The 18,758-nt window shown below is 41.8% G+C and overlaps 1 protein-coding gene across 3 annotated transcripts in view; it reads right to left on the bottom strand.

Moving 5' to 3' along the window:
* Window positions 1–18,758, bottom strand: part of ASTN2 (astrotactin 2) — an 883,413-nt gene that overhangs the window by 325,787 nt on the left and 538,868 nt on the right. The window lies entirely within an intron of this gene.

The following is an 18,758-nucleotide window of genomic DNA, read 5'->3' on the forward strand; positions in this document are numbered from 1 at the left end:
CCTTACTCACCCTTCACCTCTCCGTTTACACATTGAGAAGCACCTGCCTGGAGTCTTAAAGCCCATGCAGATTTGCTCCCATGCCTCTGATTTTCACATGTCACACTGTGTGGGTAACTTTACTAAATGTTGCTGAATAAGCATCTTTCTTTTGTTAGATTAGGAGCTCAGTATGTAGAGTAACAATTTAATCCGTCATCTAATCCAGACAACTTTTGTCTGGGATAATAGTAACCTGGAGAGAACTCTAGGACAAGGGTCATAAGTAAGAACTATCTTAGTTTAACTGGGATATATGATGATCCTATAAATAGGAGCACACACTGCAACTGTCAAGTCCTCCTGTTTCTCTATCACCCCTATCACGTTAGCATTTATTCAGTGCAGAATTTTGAATGAATGGATGAATGGATAGATGGATGGATGGATGGATGGATGAATGAAATGGTTTCTTTTCTTATAACAAATCCTGTAAGCAAACTCAGAAATTTCTTGGCCAGCCAGCCTGCCAGCCCACCCTTCCCCGCTTCCTCCCTCCCTCTCTCCTTTCTTTCCTTCCTTTGTTCCTTTCTTCTCTCCTTCCTCTTTCCCTCTTATCTTTCCTTCTTTTCTGCCTTCTAACTTGTTAATTAACTTCTACACAAGCTCTGTTTATTTATCCATTTGTTTGTTTTTGTGGTGCTGGAGAATTGAACCCAGGGACTGTGTAAGCACTGTACCACTATGCTACACCACATATATCTGTCACTGTACGTGCTATGCAAGTCCTCTATCACTGAGCCACATCCCCAGCCCAAGTCCTGTTTACTATTTTCACTGCATATAAATGAACATGCTTTCTGTGTCGAGGGTTAACAAGAAATCACCATTTATGGTGGTTTATGATTTATTTTGATTTATGATTTACGATCATGAGTCAGTTGATTTAAACACCATATATTATTTAGCCAGCTGTCGAGTGAGGCAGTTACAAAGGAGGACAAGGAAGCACAGAGAGGTCAGGTGATGTGACTAAGGTCATATGATTAATAGCATCAGAGTTCCAATTCAATTCCAGGTCTACCCGAGACCAAAGCCACGGACGCATCATTGAGTTGAGCTACCACCTCGACTCTGGAGTGGAGAACCAACATGTAAAGTTGTTCAGGGCACAACAAGCTAGGACGGATGGTGGTTCCCAGTCTGAGGATGAGCATAGAGGCTTCTCTAACCCAAAATATCTCACTCCCTTTATCTAATGCAAAACAGCAACAACAATAACAAATCAATTCTAAAAAGAATATTTAGAGTTTCAGATGATTTGACATGCAGGTGATATAAAATCAGTATTTTGTTTAAAATATTTATATAAAAATATCAACTTCTGATGTACAATGCCCCTTCGTTGAGATCTTAGTCGTGTAGATGGCTTGATAGATCTTGGGAATTTGTGGTGAGGAGGGTACAAATGGATCCCGGTGTCAGTTCCGTGGGGGAGATAGACATTAAGAAATCACACTAGCATTAATTTATGTTTTCACTGGTACTCAAGATAAAAAATCGTATGAGAACTAAACATAGTATTGGTTTTTATCTTCATTTATCTTGAGTGGATAAATGATCAAGACCATACTACGGAATGTAGTTTGAACCCCCATATACCTGACCCCAAAGCCTATGTTGCTCTTCCTTCCAAATCCCTTATCAAGGCTTCTTAAGCTCCTTCAACCTCAATGTCTTTATATGCAAAATGGACATAACATTACCTCTTCTCCATAAACCCATCATGAAAATTAACAAAGATACAGCATGTAAACACTTTGTAGAGTGTTGAGCCCATAGTTATCTGCTTAATAAATAGCAATTATTACCAGTACTACCATCATTAATATTACTAGGCAGTATTGAATTGTTTACGAGGATAATTTGGTGGTCTGTTACACATACTGTGTTATCAGTTAACTTTAACATAGGTATGTTTTATTAATATTTTTCTTTTCTTTACTGTCCTTACCCATGAACCCTCTCAGCCTAACACACTGATACAAATGGAACAGAAAATGTCACCAACCAAGTGACGAAAATGGGAGGAATGGATACCTGAGGATAGGTTTGGAGCTGCATTGCCTAGGTTCTAATTCTGGCTCTACCATTTCTAAAACAAATGACAATGAGAAAAGTATTTAACCTCTCATCACTTCAATGTTATCATCTTTTAGAAATAACTGTGTGTGCATGGGAGGGTAAGTAGGGCCTTTGACCAAGCCGAAGGTTGAAAGGACTAATGGGGTTTAGACAGATGAAGCTGCTCCCTGCGTTACCCTCTAATGTCACCAGGAGCTCACCCTCAGTCTCCTTGACTAGTTAGTGGCTTTTCATCTCTCTGACCTCTGAGCATAAGACTGAGGCTCAGGCCCTCCTCTCCTCTTTACTCCCTAGTGAGTTCATCTCCTCTCTCCTTTATATCACCTGCATGTCAAATCATCTGAAATTTGCATTTCAAGTCATGGCTATCTTCTGAACTGCTATATCCTACTGGCTTCCTGAAAACTCCATGAGGATATATATTAGACATGAACAGATGATATTATTAAAGCAGGATGATGAGAACCTGGGGCTTCACTGCATTATTATCTGCTTTTGTAAATGAATGAAAATCTCCACAATCAAGTTCATTTTTTAACATGTTCAAAAGCAAATTTTCATTTCTACTCCCCTTTGTTGTGCCTGTTCTTCCTGAAGTCTTTCCTGATTCCATCAATGACACACCAACCTGGCCAATGACTCCAGTCAAAATTGGGGAGCCAACCTTGCCTTCCTGCTTCCTCCCATCATGAGTCAACTTGCCCCACCTTCAGAATACACCCAGAATCTGCCCACCCATCAGCCAGGCAACTCCTTCCCCATGCTACTCCTGGGGTCATGGCCAAAGCTTGGGGCTGCTTCAACTCAGTTCCCTGAGGCCTATTCTTCACACCCAGCCTTTTAAGACATAAGTCAGACCACAGTCCCCTTTGATCCAAACAATGCATTGGCTTCTCTCTCTTCTTGCTCAGAGAAAAATCCATAAATGATACAAATGGTGCAGAAAGTGTCATTCAAAACTGATGTAAATGGGGGAAGGAATGAACAGTTGAGGATAGGTTTGGAGCTGGACTGCCTAGGTTCCAATCTTGGTTCTACCATTTTAAAAAAAAATTTTTACAGACTGCATTTTGATTCACTACACAAATGAGGTAAATATTCTTTTGTACGGTTGCCTACGATGTAGATTCACACCATTTGTGTAATCATACATGGACGCAGGGTGATGACGTGTGCCTCATCCCACCATCTTTCATACCCCTGCCCCCTCCCCGCTCTCATTTCCTTCTACATAATCCAAAGTTCCTTCATTTCGGTTCTACCATTTACAAGACAAATTACACTGAGGAAAATATTTGACCTCTTAGCACTTCAATGTCATCATCTGTTAGAAATCATTGTTTGTGCATGGAAGGGTTAATAGTGCCTTTGACCAAGCTGTAGGTTTAAAGATGACTGGGTTTAGACTGGTGAAGCCACTCCACTACTGCATTTATGTGACTCGCAGGACCCTGTGCAAATTGCCCACATTCTCCACCTCAATACCCACTGCCTCTTCATCTATAACCTTTTCTCCTCTATGCCCCCTCTTTTAATATGTTCTATCCACTCGGGTTCTTTTTGTTCATGGAACATGCCCAGAATCTTTGTACTTGCTGTGCCCTCTGCCTGGAAGCTGTTCCCCAGATACCTGCATGACTCACTGCCTCACTTGTTAAGATCTTTGCAGGAATGTCACCTTATCAAAGAAGCCTTCCGTGTCCAGCCTGTATAAGACAGAGTCCCCTGCACAGCACACTCCAGTCACCTAACTTAATCTTATCTTCTCCCTAGGTTTCAGCCACCTGACAGAGTATACACTTACTCATTGATTATCCCCACACTAGAGTATAACTCTTGACGACAGGGTTTTTACATATTATATTCCAAGTTTTCTACAACAGTGAGTAGCATATAACAGATACTCAAAAATTGTGATTGAAGACACACTAGCACCAGGTGCAGGGTAAGTACTGAATGGGTGTTTTTTGCTAAACGTTACTCTTTTTATTACCACTGCTATTTTTCTTGGGACTAGGTTCCCAACAATTCTCATCTCAGTTGTCTCACAGTGCTATGTAATGACCTTTATTTTCTGTATGTGGAGAAACTGAGAAAGGTAAAATCAACCCTGTGATCTCAGCAGCCCAAGAATTGGAGTCACTTGCCAAAAAATCACAGGCCTTCTGCCTCCTAGGAAACCCTCTTACTCCATAGCAGCATGGTGTTCACCAATGGGATCCTGCACTCCTTTATCTGAATGATGTCTGTAAACTTATTGTTTGTGGAAAGAGCTATCACCAAGTGGAGGAAAAAGGAAGAAATAATTTATTTTAGGTACCTTTTGTGAAAAAGAGGAGAGAAAAAGTGAATCCCATTTGCTTGTATTTCCATAAAGAAACAATGGCAAGATGCCCAAGAAACTAATAAAAGTGGGGACGGGCAGAGAGAGACATAGAGAAACAGAGAAAGGAGTAGCATCCTTCACTGGATGTCTTTTGAATTGTTTTATTGTGAATTTAATGTCTGTAAAAAAATATCACTTAAAAATAAGCCTACCAAACTGTCACAGGCAAGAAGAGCCCATGGAGACTGACTGCTGAATGTAAGGTAGTGACCAGGTGGTCCCAACCCCTGCCTCAGCTTGACTAAAGTCCAGACAGCCTTCCTCCAGATGCTGGGCCCCTGAACTCCCTTTTCTTAGAGCACTTACTTTAGAAAATTGTAATTGTAAATTTTTTCTCTGTCCCTTTAACATGTAAACCTTTTAAAAAGCTTCTGGCCAGTTTTACAACCCAGGACTGACTATCTCAAGGACATGGGAGCAATCTTGAAATGTAATCATCCAGGCTCTGTGGAGGGTGGGACCTAAAGTCCACGGGTACCACTTAGGAGGCACGCTGGCCTAACAGCAGAGAAATACGCATGCAGGGACAGCGTGACAGCCTGTGCTGGGCCGTCGGATCCACTGCCCAGCCTCCACTGGTCCGGCAGGGCTTTCCTGTGTGTTCACCTCAGCGCTTGAAGGCCCCTGCCCTTTGTTCCAGCAGAACTGAGTTCAGACCTGTTGCCCGATTGCAGTAGCTCTGGACAAGACTTTTTACCTGTTTAACATGTTCTGGTGTCATTTTTGCATTCACAGTTTCATGCTGGTTCAGAAAAGGGGCGTTAGCTGAAAAGTAAGAAAATCTGACTCGAGTATGGATTTTAGTTAATGATATTGAATGAAAATTTGTTCATTAACAGGAATAAATATACCATATTGATATACTAGGGAAAACGGGGTGCAAAGTATGTGGGAAATCAAACTGCACTAAATTTGTGATTTATCTATAAATTGGGGGCTGTTTAAAATAAATAAAATTATTTTTAAAAAAATAATTCTATTTAGGGCTGGAGTTGTGGCTCAGTGGTAGAGCACTTGCCTGGCATGTGTGAGGCCCTGGATTGGATCCTCAGCACCATATATAAATAAATAAATAAAGCAAAAATATTCTATTTATAACTAAAAAATATTTCTTAAAAAAATAATCCTATCTAAACCTGGAGGACATGAAACTGTATGGAATAAGCCAAACACAGAAAGATGGATATTCATGATCTCATACATGCACTGTAAAAAGTCCAATTTCTAATGGACAGCAGAATGCTAGTTACCAAAAGTAGGGGTTAGGGTTGGGGGTTGGGCAATGAGGAGATGTTGGTCAAGGGCACAAGGTCTCAGAAAGGAAGAAATGCAAAGATCGGTGACCATAGTTAATCGTAATGTATTGTATTGCATATTTCAAAATTGCTTCTAACAAGGATCTTTTTTTAAGAAATGTTCTCAACAAACTAAAATGAAGGTAAGGGAATGGATACGTTAATTAGCCTGACTGAACCATTCTACATGTATGTGTATATATATATTCACATGGTATCCCATAAATACACACAATTATTTGTCATTACAATAAAATTGGGCACGCATGCACACACACACACACACACACACACACACACACACACACACACACACTCCTAGCTGGGTGGGCTATGGCAAAGGCATTCATTGTGATGCAGGGGCCATCCAAGTGTCAGAAAGGCCAGGTAAGTAGCACTCTGGCACTAGCTCTGTGACTACAGGCAAGCCTCCAGACCTCATTTGAGCCTGAGTTTTCTCATCTGTAAAACAACACTTGTCTTACATCATGCATTCTTAGGAGTGGTGGAAATTGTTCCTTGTTGGGTAAAACCATCTTAGAGATTGCCAAGGCTTATGGTCCTTAAAAGCTGAAGCCTGCCCAACACAATTGTACCCTATGGTGTTTCACTTCTCTCATTAGGGAGAATTCAACCTGAATTTAACTTTTCTCCACAGGGGTGAGGTGATACCCAAGCACAAAGTTAAACAAGGACTAAGATGATACCAACAAGTAACATATTTTTCCCCCTTCATTCCAGTGGTAGACTCTTGAGTTTTGTTCAGCTCGATCCCCAGAACCTGGCAAAGAATGAGCATTTGATGAATATTTATGGATTGGATCACAAGCCTGAGGAAGAAATTAATTGCAATTTAGTTGCATTTTAAGCTATGTTTCCACCTCCTTTGTAAACACAGATGTAAAGTGAGTGAATGGCCTCCGGGCTTGTATGTTCCTAGTGTCTGGTCTTCAAGGACTACTAAAAAATTGGGAATTAATAGAAACTGAAGGGGGTATTCTCTGAAGTAACTTTGGTTCTCTGAACTAGGGCATAACAAGGAAGACAGACTCCTTCCTTGAGTTTCCTTTGTCCTACTCTAGAAAGTATTTGAAAGACAATGAAGAAGATTCAAGGTCACAGGAACCACTTGGGAGAAGGGAAAGGTGGCTGGATGGCTCAATGTCACAAGGTATGCAACTGAATTAACCAGCCCTGGGCTACCCAAAAGCCTACAGCCCTGGCTTCTGGCTTGTGCCTGCTAATTAACTGCCCACTTAAGTTCCACTGACAGTCTTATGTGACATAAAAATAAGTGCTCATTTTGGTCTCTTAAAAGCGACCTTTGAGGTGTTCCACTAGATTATCATTCATAGTAATTATTCAGTGGTGATGTTACATAAAACCCCAGTCACTGCCCTTGGAGTTTTCTGTATTAATTTACATCCAATAAACTGTGATCATATCTTTCATTAGAATTGTCACTAAATACATTTCTATTCAGGGCATATCCCTGAGATGGAAATATTTCCCTAAAAATTAATTTTCTTCATATACATGCATAGGCTTATTAATGTGAGTTTAGAATAGACTTTCATTTCTCTGGAAGGAATTCAAGGAAAGGCGTGCTGGTGAATTTGCATCTCACACAATCTCAAATGTGGCAGAATGCACACTACAACAGGGTATTTCTGAATAAGTTGTACCTCCCAGATCCTTGGGTTTGTGATAGAAAATGTCACGAACCTTTGCACATGTCTGCGAAAAGCATCTTAACGAGACTTTTCTCATTACCTCTCCTGAAAGGTAGGTACTATTCTGTTCTCTGATGTAATGGTGAGCAAACCAAGGCTCAGGAGTGTTGGACTGTACAGTCTTCAAGCTAGTAACGGTCCTCTTACTTTGGTGCTTATACAGCCCTTCCTGAAAGTCCACCCTCTGTCTTGGTTGACTTAACTCTGCAACACCACGTCCCACCCTCTCTCCTCCTTCTTTTATAATGCCAGAGATTGCATTCAGGGTCTTCTGCAGGCTAATTACACTTTCTACCCCTCTGTTACCAATCCAGGCCCCAACCTCTTCTTGACCCACTTGATGTTCTTATCTGCAGACCCTCTGCTAAAACTCTCCTGCAAATTTTCCACATAGCTAACTTACTGTATCTTCCAGGTGTCAATCAATACCTCCTCCAGGAAGGCTCCTCTGCTGCTCCTTGATTCTAAGGAGCCTCCACTATGTTCCCTTAGTACCTGGGGTTTCTTCCATCATGACCCAGAGCACAATGCAAAGTAGGTTTATTCAGTAAGGGGTCCAACTGCACAACAACAGGGCCACTGACTGTCATCTCCATCTTTTGCATTCCCGGTGCTTAATATGGCCCAGTTTATAACAGCTATTAACACACACTTTTTTTTTTTTTTAATTATTGTAAACAAATGGGATACATGTTGTTTCTCTATTTATACATGCAGTCAAGGCATACCATTTGTGTAATCATACATTTACATAGGGTAATGTTGTTTGATTCATACTGTTTTTTTTCCCTCCCCCCATCCCTCCCACCCCTCTTTTCCCTCTATACAGTCCTTCCTTCCTCTATTCTTACTCAACACACACTTAACCAACCATTGGAAACAAGTGGTAAAGCCACAGCTGGGACCTCTGACCTCAAGTGCATTCCTTTGGGGTCATCTCATTCCTTCTAGTAATTAATGCAACAATAATGAATGACTTCTGAGGTGGGATTAGTTCTTAGAGGAAGTCACCAATGTTGCCTGAGCATGATGTAAACAGAGTAAAACTTCAGTGGTGTGGACTCCATTAATTAAAGAGGTATGTTATTTGGCCAGGAGGTGGGCTGACCTGTACCTTTGGAGTGTTTATTTATAAAAGAGATTGCTAAGCATATTATTGTATTAGCAGTGTAAACAGGATCATGGGGGGAAATGGCAGAAGATACTTAAGAGAACAAACTGCCTGGAGTCACTTCAGAAGCACCCATTATGAACAAACAATCACTATGCTAATTACAATTGCTCTGCTAATTACAATTACTGTGCTAATTACAATCTATCCTTATCTGTTCCCGGGTTCCCTATGGACTTTTCCTTCAGAATGCTTAGACCAGCCTGAGTTACTGCCTGCTTTCAGGGTAATGAAATTGCACTTCTTTAAAAATTGTCTCTGCTTCAGATGTCTCAGTGACTTGAACAGCATCCCCCTCCTAGGAAAAAGGACAGCGTCAGGGATTTTGAAGCCAGAAAATTTAAAACAAAATCAAAAGGGGGATGGGATGGGAAGACATGAAATGGACTTTGTTGCTTCTGTGGTCTTAGCACCTTTTTCAGGCTAGAGAGGCATCATGAAGTTAGTTGGAGAACCCTGAATATGCTGTGTATATAATTCGTTTTCCCCGTGAAATGACCACATTTGGTATATTTAGATATGCAAACTTTAAGAATGAAACTTAAAATTAAGCCAGCTATTTTTCCTTCTTCTCTCACTATAAATAGAGGGAAAGATTAGAGAGGCCTTGTTTAAAAGTAGATTGCAATTCCCTGGTCTCCCCCACATATATAAACTCAAAATAAAAGGCGTCTTATACTAGATTTTAATTTTACTACTTTTTTCTGTCCCCAGTTAAACTAATGGGTTGATGGTTCTAAGATTTCGATTTCAGTGTTTAAGAAAAATAGTTTCACTCAGGTCAATGTTCCCTCCCAAATGGATTTTTCTGGAGTTTGTCTTCTGCCTTTGACCTGAAGCAGACTATAGCCCAGCTCCCCACTGGTAAATAGCTTTCTGCTGCCTCCAATCATGGCCAAAATCCCAGCGTGGACATGTAGACAGTGTTCAGATCTGAGCACCCAACTAGAGTGTTGGACAATTGGAGACAGGAGCCTGTCTCACATAAGCCCCCACCTGCTACCATCAGCATCGACCTCTGAGCATCTCCATGAACAGAAAGATGAATGCAAAATGCATCTAGGCTCTACTGGCTTGCAACAGGACTGTCTGTCCTGGCTGCTGAAAATAGAAATGCATTTTCTGCAATTGGGCACTCAGGAGAGGATTATGGGAAGGAGGTTCCTGTGGAATTTCATGGCTGTCTGGTGCCACTGGCCTTGTGGCTTGGTTCCTGCTTTCAGACAGTCAAATAAAGGAACAACGGTCCTCCTACATTCTCAGGCATAATCTAGGCAGCTCTGGTTTCCACTGAGCATAAACTTTGATTTAGCACCTTGTTATTCAAAGGTAGCCCTCAGACCGAGGAGCTCATTTGAAAGGCAGAGGCTCAGGACCTACCCGTGAGCTACTGAACCAGAAGTGTATTTTAGCAGGTTCCTTGGTGACTAGTGTGCCCATTAGAGTTTGAGAAATACTGTCATAATTCATGTGTACTCAGTTCTGATGATCGGGAGACACTAAAAAACCCCACCTTTTGATAGGGTTTTCACCCTACCAAATAGAATATAATGAAGATGAGCTATGATGTGCTTTCTTGATCGTAGAGGATCACATGGTTTGAGATCATGTGCATGTACCTTAGCACACACGTGATCTGGAGACTGTAGAGTGGCTAAGAGGGCAGGCCTTGAGTGCTGGCTCCATTATTTATAGTCTGTGTAACTTCGGATGCCACATCTCACCTCTCTGAGCTTGTTTCCTCTTATAAAAAGTAGACGAGTGGGCCGGGTATGGTGGTGCACACCTATAATCCCAGTGGCTTGGGAGGCTGAGGCAGGAGGATCGGAGTTCAAAGCCAGCCTCAGCAAACTGAGAGACCTTGTCCCTAAATAAAATACAAAAAAGGGCTGGAGATGTGGCTCAGTGATCGGGTGCCCCTGAGTCAAATCCACGGTACCCTTACCCCCCCAAAAAGTAGATGAGTAGGAAGAGGGAGGGGAATAAAAGGGAAAGTACTAGAGAATTAAATTGATCAAATTATATTATGTGCATACACCAATATGGCATAATAAATCCCACCCACTATTATGTATAATTATAATCCACTAATAAAAATTTTAAAATATAATAGTGACATGGAGGTATAGCTCAGTGGTAGAACACTTGCCTCATATTTGCAAGGCACTGGTGCAATTCCAAGCACTAAAAAAAAAAAAAAAAGCATGACAGTGTATCTGTTCTGTCCACACACATCATAGGAGAAAGATCTGCCTATGCCCCTCAAAGACAGGCTTTAAAATGAATAGAAACTATAGTTTTACAATGTAAACCATGTATAAGGGCATCAAGATATGGACCAGAGGATTCATGAGATAACAGGAAAGGGAAATCAGGAAAGGTAGGAGGTAAGCAAGACATCGTGCAACCTGGTGCACACTGGTTCATCTTCATTCAGTCTGGATGAACTTCCTTTCCTATTGGTCCTTGTTACCTCTGTGCCAATCATTAAATATTTTTAATATCACCCTGAGGTGAGAGAGTCCCATTTTCCCAGAAGTTCTGGATCTGAGTCCGAGTTGGTATCAGATTACACGCAGTAAACATGAGTGCCTAAGCCCCACACTCCTAATGACTCGTATCTCACTGAAGACTGTTCAGACAGAAACAAAGGGGTGGCCCTGTAAGACACAGGTGACATAACACAGCAGAGAGATTGTTTTTCCTAAGACTGGCTGAGCACTCTAGGGGGGAAGGAAACCCTGAACTCACAGTGCTAGCTGAACTCTCTGCCTCCCACAGACCCACAGAGCCTGAAAGCCTGTGTCTGCTGTTTGGAGGAGGCTGAGAGGATGACTCTGGCTCCAGGCCAGAGATGAGTTTTTGAGGAATGCAATTCAAAGCATCTTCATCCACTGGGGAGAAATGCAGTTGAAGGCAGAGGAAATAATGTTTATTGATGGCCTAATGTAATTCTTGCTCATTAGTCTGTCAAATCATTACCATAGTCCTTTCAAGATATTTTGAAGTAAAACCCCAATTCGGCTTGGGAGATCTTGGGGTTCATTGAAGTTAAAAGATTTCCCCAATGTCACATGGCTAGGAAGTGGCAGATGCAGAATTTGGGTCTTATTAGCTTTTCAGGGACAGCACCCAACACTGAGCCAGGAAAGGCTCGAGTTTCTGTAGAATTTCACATGGGGAGGTGACTTTTGCCTGAGACTCCTCCTTCGTCATGGAATTGCCAACCCCCTGTGGCACCTGGGACCTCTTTGTCTGCTGAGAACCTATGTGGAACAGGTCCTGATCCCACTGAATCACCACAACACCAGAAAGCAGGTGTTTTATTATAATCGCTTCTGATTTAGAGATGGAGAAACTGAGGCTTACTTAAATAATGTGTCTAGGGTCACAGAGTTGACAAAAGAAAGATAAGACTTGGCCTCTAGAGTCTCAACTCTAAGACAATGGTCATTGTGTTCCCCAAATTGTTGTATCATGTGATTCATCTGGAAAAACTAATGTAAATGCATTTCCCCAGACCTCTTCTATGGGAGAAAATGGTGGGACCAGGTTCTCATGATCAGGTGAGCAGGAAAGGCTTCACCTAGCCCCGGGCAATGGGTGTTGAGTAGGAAAAGTGCTCTGGATCAGAAACCCTCAGTCTTTGTTTGAGATCTGCACCAACCGTCTTCATCTACAGAAACAGAGGGGATAAGGACCAAAGGTGATACAGCAGGAAAGAGCAGGACGGGCTTGGAAATTCATAGACGTGGACAGGGGCTGGTGGAGGGGGACATAGGGAAGTGATAGATAAAGGGGGCAAAGTTTTGGTTATGCAAGATAAGTAAGTTCTGAATGTCCGCTATACCGCCTGGTGCCTATAGTCATCAATGTTTTGTTGTAACCTTAGCATTTTCTAAGACAGGAGATATTATGCTAAATGTTCTTATCACAAAATAAAGTGAGTGGGAGGATGCAGTGGGAGGTGATGGATGTATCTATAACCTTGATAATACTCATGGTTTCATTGGTAAAAACTTATCCTAAGCTCATTAAATCATACTACATTAAATGTGTGCAGCTTTTTGTATGTCAGTGATTCCTCAATAAAGTGGTTTTTAAAAAGAAACAACAAAAATTTTTCTGATTCCAGGAACTATAGTACAACCAACATTGCTCTCGACTCATCTAGGAGGAAGTTATGAGTCAAGTTTCCTTCCATCTCTAAATTAGGAATCATTGCAATAAAAATACCTGGTGCCTGGCACTGTGTAATTAAATAAGATTGTTTTATATTTGTTCTCAGCAGATAAGGGGTACCAGGTGCCATGAGGGGCTGCAATTCCATCAGTATGGAAGGATTGTAGGCCATGATTACCTCCACGTAGATGATTCTGGAAGAACTGGCTCCTATTCCCAGCTGGGCCTCAGCACAGAATGTTAGATGTGGCCATGAAAAGCTAACAGTTCTAAATCCCTTATCTAGGCCATTTTCTACAATAACATTCAAGGAAGAGCATGAAGATGATTTTCCTGTTAGCTCAGATTCCCAGATCCTAGAAGGACAAGTGCTCTGCTATTCTGTAAGAGGCATGTGTTATGATCAACACATTAACATTTCCATGTCAAGTCATTGAGGCTTTGCAAATTGTTCTGAAGGCACAAACTAATGCATTGATTTCTTTTTGTCAAGTCAAGTTGTTGATAGGTATTTCATAGTAAGTACTAGAAAAATCACATGAAAAAACACCTAAACTTTGTGGTATAGGATATGACATGACCTGACATAACACACACACACACACACACACACATACACACACACACACAGGCACGATCAAAGAGGGAAACGGGGAAACAGGGTAAGAAGAAAAAAGAGAGATCCAAAATAGCATATATAATTAACCATCTCTCAGGAAAGCACCAGAAAACCATAGGCCAGACAGCTTTGGAGGCACTTAATCAGATCTCAGTCTCGTGAGATGGGGAACAAGTGCCACTAATGAAGACCAGCTTTCCTTGAATTCTTAAGGAGAGTTCTGTCTCACCAAATGTGGATTGGGGGTGCATAAACCTGAAATTCCACATCTTATCCAAAATTGTCCTCTTAGGCTACATAATATGCATATCTGATAAGCAGACCAGATTGGAAAGTGTCTTTCCTGTAAACCTCTCAGAAGCTCCTCATGTCCTTTGGCAGTCAATCTTGAAGGCCTGTGGGCACTTGTCTATTGCCAGCAGGACTGTCTTATTTCTGATGAAGCTTTTGCGAAATGTACCATTGTAATTTGCAGAGTCCCCATTCTTAAGCAATCTCTCCTCACTGCTGTTTCTGAGGCTCTGGGCTCAATACTAGTTCTTGACGGATGTTTATCTAAATCCTGGCATTTTATAACCTAGGTTGGTTTTTTTCATCTTTATAGGAAAGAAGTGGGATGGATAAAGATAGAAAAGGGAGGGAGCAACAAACAAACAAACACCAAATACCACCAAGCTTTGAGGAGCGTATCTCACTCCAACAGTCCACCGATTCCCACACTGATCAAGAGTTAAGGTAAGGGGATTCTGATTGTGGGTCATTAGGACCTGTGCTGTGCCTCAAAAGGGCTTAGACACAGAAAGCTGGACATCACTTACTGGGTTTAGGGGCAATTCAGACATGAGATCATTGACTCCTCACATTTCCACAGAACTTGACATTTTACCAAAGGCTTTTACATCCGTACATGTCCATTTGAGCCTCATTTCTAGTCTTAGCACCATCTAGTTTCTTAAAACATTCTACATTGCCTCCCTGGGAATAAACTACAGTTTGATTTATTTTTTAAATGAACTCTCCATCCTTCTTTCTTCATCACTTCCGATCTCTTCTTCAACTCTTCGTCTTTCATACCTTCTCTACTCCTCCTTCCTTTGCCATCTGCCTCCTTATTTCTTTAAGCCCTTGCAAAGCTCTCTTCCCTGTTTTAAACTTTTCTCTGGGTTGCTCTTCTTCCTGTTGCTCGGATTCATCCTTAGTGTCTCCTATCTTCATTTCTCCATCCTTGCCTCTGCCTTGTCCCTCTGACTGCTTCTCTTGACAGTCTTTCTTTGTGTCTATCTTCCTGTGTGTCTCTTGGTGTGCACCAGGCTTAGCGTTCATACATGGTGCATGACCCTTGGTCTTGTCAGGGGTCCTAAACCTCTCCACATGTGCATTCCCCAGAGACTGGTTGCTGTCAACATGCTGCAACCTGAAGCCACGAGTGGCTTTTGCCTAGGTGTGTTCCTTAGATATAAAGTTGGCATGCTCCTATGGAACCTGGGTCCTATCTCTGTACTAAAAGCAGAGCTAATATGAGATATGAAGAAGTTGCAGACATTATGGAATTGGAAACAAGGGGAGCGCTGGTGTGGCTGGCAGTCAGGAACTCTAATTTTAGTCTTAGAGAAACCCCAAATCCCCACGAGCATGGGGCAAATGATACGTTTCTGGGATTCAGTTTCTCCATCTATGCCACAAGGGGTTAGGATGGGACTCTACTCTTTAAGCATTTGTCTAGTTCAGTATTTTAAATTTTGAAATATTTTGTAAAGCAGAAGTCCAGATTGCTCTTTCAGGGCATTTCAAGAGAGGAAATGAAAATGCAGTCCTCTCTTGAGATCAGCAATTGTTAGGTGTGGTCATCTGGAGAAGGGTGGAGGTGGGGACAAAGCTGAGCTGTTGCTGTCACATGGCAACTCTTTAGTTGGTAGTATTTGGAAATTCCAGGCCAGGTGGTTGTCAGGAAATGAGGCATATGGCAGGCCGGCTGGTAGCTGTGCCTGTTGGCCACTCTTGAGGGCTGGACCGGAGATTACTTAGAAGAGGAAGGAAAGGAAGGAGGCGGCTGTGAGAAATGACAACTGCCTTTGATGCTGAAAAACTTGCAGGCCTTCTGCAAAGAAGCTTCAGCCTCCCTGTCTGGGGCTCTGGAAGGGAAACTTGAAAAAGATCAATTCGGACTCATCCAAAGTGGCTTGCCTCCCCCAGTGGAAAGTTAGCATGTGGCTCCAAGAGATGACATAGTCTAGGGATGAAAATCATTGCAAAAGAAGTTTAGCTGAAGCCAAGGATGAGAAATCGTGAATGGAATGGATTATTCCAATATAATGGTAGTTTGAGGAGTTCCCCAAATCTCAAAGCTGTCATCAGAAGAGACATGCCTGCTCGGTTCACTGTTTTCCCCTCCATGAGCAGATCATGGTAGACCCAGGCCCCATCCACTGAGGCAGCCCAAGGTTTGAGGGTTGGGAACAATGAGTAGAGTGCTTAAAATAGAATGAAGACCCCCAATGGGGCTAAAATTCCACCTGAGCCTGGGCACCGTCAGGCCAGCCTTCAGGTGCCATGCTGTTTAGTATTGACCAGTCTGTTGGCAGTGGGAAGAGAAGCATTTGGGACACTCAGGGAACCTTAGACCATGGATCAGTCCCACAATGACTTGCTTTGTGACCAAGGTCCTTTCCCATATATAAAATGAGAGTCGTGGATCATATGAAGTTCTTTCAAGATTTAGTGTCTTAGTACGCATGTGAGGCTTCCCTGGGAAGCACGCTAATCTTCACAAAACAGAATGGGAACTAGTACATTTGTACATTTATCACCCGGCAGCCACTTGGATATTTGTTGTGAGAAATCAAATGACATCAACATGCAATGCCCCTCACACAGTAGCTGGCATCTGATACAGTACCCCGTCTTAAAAAAAATGAGGCATTGGATAATGCTTTCCATGCAAGGGACTGAGATTTGAAGCAAAGTTTATCTGGAGGCCAGTTTTCCTGACTCCCCTCCTGTTTAACTATATGCCTGGGCTTTTGAAGACTCCTTCCAGGACAGGAAAATGCCCTTATAGCTCTCTCCCAAGAGACGTTATTCTTTACTATCACTGCAGACTCCAATTCACATGCCTTGTCCTCAGAGAAACCCCGTATTCTTCTTCCTAATTTCTTTCAAAAGATTTCACATGGTAACTCTTGAGAAACCCTGGGCATTCCTTAGAACACTGCTTCACAAATTAAATTTCACTATTATTTTTTAATTGTGCATGTCATTGTTCATACTTGCAAATTCCTTCTCAGAGGGAAGGGATAATTTATTTGTTCTTTCTTTTGGATTCCAAACAACATTATTCTATCCATCATGATGCTTCAGACAGAATTTCACAGCCTATTAAAATTACAGTGTAGAATCTCAGCATTATGTACAATTCATCCAAACTATCCTTAAGTTTCCTCCACATTTTTTTCAAAAAAGTTGTACTTGGCCTTGGCTTGAGCATATGAGTACTGGAAAGAAACTTTCTTGGGAATTGGAGGATCCAGCTATGCCAATCGACTGCTGTGTGGCTGCCAGTCACTTCTATCACCCTTGAATTCTCTCTCAGCCTTTCCCTTCTCTTGCAGCTGCTCACTGAACCACACAATGATCTCTTCAAATCCCCCTTCTCTCCAATATTGTTTCTATCATCCTATTTGATTAAAGCCACCAACGTGCTCGTGCAACTTCCAAAATAGACATCCAAATTGAACCCCATTTTCACTTCCTTCCATACAATCTGTTTCCAAATTGCCACCACAAAAGCTGAAAAAGCAACCCAGTCACCGTACTCCCTTCTTCAGTGAGTTAAAGAATTCTCTGACAGAATACAATTGGCCTGCACCACATCTGTGCTCCACCTCTGCTTACTGCTCCAGCCCCAACCTCCACCATTCCCCCCTAACTTCCCAGCTCAACACCACTAGATTTCCGTCTTCTGAAACCATCAAATTTTTCCCTTCTTAGAACATTTGTCTCTGGTTGATTCTCCAATGTTAATTCCCACTCACCTTCCAGGTCTTAGCTAATGAATGCTTCATGTAAACAGCAGACCCCAAAGCCTTCACACTGGCATCTAATCCAACGGAGGCATTCTCAACGCTCTGCTGAAGCTAAATTAGATCCCATTGTTAATGGCTTCCCTGAAGCCCTGTATCTTTACTTTATTAAGCAAGTTAAATATATACACAAGATCCCTCTGCCAACTATGCCTAAGTGCCAGGGGGTTTGAGGCTATTTACATCTAATTTTCCATTGTATCCTCCATAAGCAGTATGGTACCTGGTACGTAGTAGGTGCTCAGAGAGCCTGTGGTGGCCACAAGATGAAGGCTTTTAGGGAATTCACAAAATCATTCTCAATCTCTAAAATGAGAGATGAGGGGGTATACTGAATTCAAAGGTAAGAGCAAGGCTTTGGAGTCAGCCTTATATCTGAATGGATACCTTACATCACTGGATGGTGACAGTGGATAAGTCACTCGATGTCTCTGGCATTGACATTCGATTGTGAAGTACAGACCCTGGTTGCCTAGTAAAGAAGCTAAAAGGCATTATCCTGGCTGGTCCTCTCACTTCCTAGAAGGGGGTCTTGGGAAAGTTACCTTAAATTTCTGATTCTCATTTGTGGACAGGGGACGATAATAGTCCCTATATAATGGGGTCATTGTGAAAATTCCACAAGGTTGTAGATGGTTGAAAATGCTGGAAGGCCCTAGGAATGTCTTGAATTAATTTTAGTCATCATCATTAGCAATAGTACTAGTAGCTTTAAATAGAGAAATTCTTAATAGTTGAAAACCACATTACCCTTCCTACTACAATGATCACCACTATTAATAAGATGATGAGGATGGAGACAATGAAGACTATAATTGGGATTTGTTACTGATTCTACCTTTTAAAAAATATAATCTCAAATAATAAGGAGGACCTGGCTTTATAATACTATCCTATTCCTTTGTCATGGAAAATTGCCTAAACACATAGGTTTTGGTTTTAGAAAATCCATTCTTAGACATAGAACAAGTCTTCTCATTCCACCATTTTGCAGCGCTTCAAATCTGGATAAGTCCCATGAATGGCCCTAGTTTCTTCAGTTGTCCAAGGAGGCCTTTCATCCTTTCCCTCCCTGTCCAATCGTCACATAGCCTGTCAACAAGTCATCACCTGTTTATTCTCATTTGATAAGTGTTCCTTCTCCTCTTTTAATATCCCATGCACCACTG

Source organism: Sciurus vulgaris (genome assembly GCF_902686455.1).
Source record: "Sciurus vulgaris genome assembly, chromosome: 15".
Taxonomy (NCBI): Eukaryota; Metazoa; Chordata; class Mammalia; order Rodentia; family Sciuridae; genus Sciurus; species Sciurus vulgaris.